The following is a 3213-nucleotide window of genomic DNA, read 5'->3' on the forward strand; positions in this document are numbered from 1 at the left end:
AAAAAAAGATCGTAAGGACGATTTTACTCAGAGCGGGGACTACTGTGCTAGGTACAGGGACCACTGCAATGGGGTCTTGCAGTGGGAGAGTGATATTAGGATCGACTTCAACTCCACCAAGGACAAGTGGGGATTTGTAGTCAGGGAGTAGGAGCGGGGGGTCAGAAGATGGGAAATTACTTGGAGGAAACCTCAAGGGCAGGGGGATTCTGGCTAAACGGACTTGACACGATTTTTGCTGAAACAGGCTAAATGGGCAGAGTCCCTGGATGAAGGACAGAGTCTGAGGTTGGGACCTAGTCAGAAACAGGACTCAGAGGAGCCCTACTCAAGTTTGGTCAAAGGATAGTGTCTGTCTGAAAGCATAAGCAATAAAGTCAACAGCAGTATAATGAATGGATTACAAAGGAGAATTTTTGTGCATTGCTAAGCAGGACTCGATTTACAATCATTGTAAAAGTTGATTATGTGAAGTGAGTCATTCTTAGTTTTTTTTTAAGTTCTTATTTGCAGAGGAAGCCTTCAGCTACTACGCTTCAGAGAGAATTGGTTGTAACATGTTTCTTTTTTTTTTTGTTTTGTTTTGAGTCGGAGTCTTGCTATGTTGCAGTGGCGAAATCTCGGCTCACTGCAACCTCCGCCTCCCAGGTTCACGCCATTCTTCTGCCTCAGCCTCCCGAGTAGCTGGGACTACAGGCGCCAGCCACCACGCCCGGCTAATTGTTTGTATTTTTAGTAGAGGCAGGGTTTCACTGTGTTAGCCAGGGTGGTGTCAATCTCCTGACCTCGTGATGCACCCTCCTCGGCCCCCAAAGTGCTGGGATTACAGGCGTGAGCCATCGCACCCGGCCGTAACATGTTTCTTATCAGACTTCAAGTCTGTGTTGATGTTGATGCCAGAGAGGTAAAATAAGGCATGTCTGACTCCCACTTCCTGTCATGGCCTGAAACCTTCTCTCAGGTTAAATTTTAAAAGAGCCCTGACTAAGGAGGAAGTCCATTCAGATGGTTGGGGGCAGGGGGCTTAGGATTTTATTTTTGATTTACAAGTCCTATAAAATAAAACTGCATAAATTTTAAGGAAGAAGTCTTGTGCCTGATGTATGGACCACACAAAAAGTTCACGAAACTGTCCAACGCCGTAACCAGAGACATTCGAATGACGAATCAGGGTGAGAAGATGATATTTCCACAATGTAGACAGCTTTTGCGAAGACATCAGAATAAGTCTTCATATCATAATGAAATCCTTACCCCCTGAATGTCTACATTTTTCACTTGACAGAACCTGACCCCCAAATCCTTTACGTCACGTAGTGATCACCTAGTGGTCCCTTTTATAGAGTTGGCACTCTGCTTTCATTCAACCCACTCCTAAAATGCTACTCAAAGACTACAGGAGGCCTCATTCACTTCCTCCATAGTCTTTTCATTTGTTTAGCTGGTGGCCTCTAGGCTTGGGATCTTGGTTCAAAACCATTGTACAAACTAAATTTATTATACTATTGCTAATTATAGCTGGGTGTGGTGGCTCATGCCTGTAATCCCAGCACTTTGGGATGCCAAAGCAGGCAGATCACTTGAGGTCAGGAGTTTGAGACCAGCCTGGCCAACATGTTGAAACCCCGTCTCTACTAAAAAGACAAAAATTAGCAGGGTGTGGTGGTGGGCACCAGTAATCCCCACTACTCGGGAGGCTGAGGCACAAGAATCACTTGAACCTGGGAGGTGGAGGTTGCAGTGAGCAACCTTGCTCACTGCACTGGCTGGATCGCACCACTGCACTCCAGCCTGGGCGACAGAGTGAGACTCTGTCTCTGAAAACCAAAACCAAAACCAAAACCTAATAAATGCAGTTAAGAAACTATTTTAAAACACAAAATCCCTGTTTTTTCAGATTGATTATTTAAAAGATGAAGAAAAGCAGATCAACATGTTAAGAAAACCTATGTCAATCCTAGAGGAGCAGACTCGTCCTGCTTTCAGTGCACCCTTGACACTAATGTTCAATTTTTAGAAAAACTGATAATTTCTTTTCAATCCCAACCAATCTGATCACATATAAGACTCCCTTCCCAAGGCTCATCCTTCATAAACCCTCAGCAACTTGCCTAGACATTCCATCATTTTTTTTTTACCCCTAGTCTTAGTCCTATAGTTTTTCATTTTTATATTGGACTCCAATCCAAGAACTAACCAACCCCGACCCTGTTTAAATTCTGAAATCAGACAAGGTTTGGCAAATTCAGGTGGTAGAGCCATAGATGTTTTTTTTTTTGAGACGTAGTCTCACTCTGTTGTCAGGCTGGAGTGCAGTGGCGTGATCTCAGCTCACTGCAACCTCTGCCTCCTGGGTTCAAGCAATTCTCCTGCCTCAGCCTCCCAAATAGCTGCGACTACAGGCGCTAGCCACCACACCCAGCTAATTTTGGTATTTTTAGTAGAGTCGGATTTTCATCATGTTGGTCAGGATGGTCTCAATCTCTTGACATCATGATCTGCCCACCTCTGCCCCCCAAAGTGCTGAGATTACAGGCCTGAGCCACCACTCCCGGCCTAGACTATTTTTAATATAAGGCAACCAATCATTTTATTTTAGGATAAAAATGTATTTATCACTCAGATCACACAAAATTTTGTCATATAAAAATTATTTTTTGTACATTTTGTATACAGAATTACATATACTAAGAACCTTTAATTTTTAGTAACCTTAATTTCTTTTCTTTTTTTTTTTTTGAGACAGAGTCTTGCTCTGTTGCCCAGGCTGGAGTGCATTGGTGCAATCTTGGCTCACTGTAACCTCCACCTCCTGGGTTCCAATGATTTTCCTGCCTCAGGCTTCTGAGTAGCTGGGATTACAGGCACGGGCCACCATGCCTGGCTAATTTTTTTACTTTTAGTACAGACGGAATTTCACCACGTTGGCCAAGCTGGTCGCGAACTCCTGACCTCGTGATCCACCTGCCTCAGCCTCCCAAAGTGCTGGGATTACAGGCTTCAGCCACTGCACCCGGACGTAATCTTAATTTTTAGTAAAAATCTGGAAAGTAGTTTGGAATTGTTATGTATTAACATCTCATGAATATGTACTTTATAATCTTTAAAAATATTTTTATAGAATAATTTTTTATTATATTTTAAGTTCTAGGGTACATGTGCACAACAGGCAAGTTTGTTACATATGTATACATGTGCCATGTTGGCATGCTG

This window comes from Papio anubis, chromosome X, assembly GCF_008728515.1.
Source record: "Papio anubis isolate 15944 chromosome X, Panubis1.0, whole genome shotgun sequence".
Classification (NCBI taxonomy): Eukaryota; Metazoa; Chordata; class Mammalia; order Primates; family Cercopithecidae; genus Papio; species Papio anubis.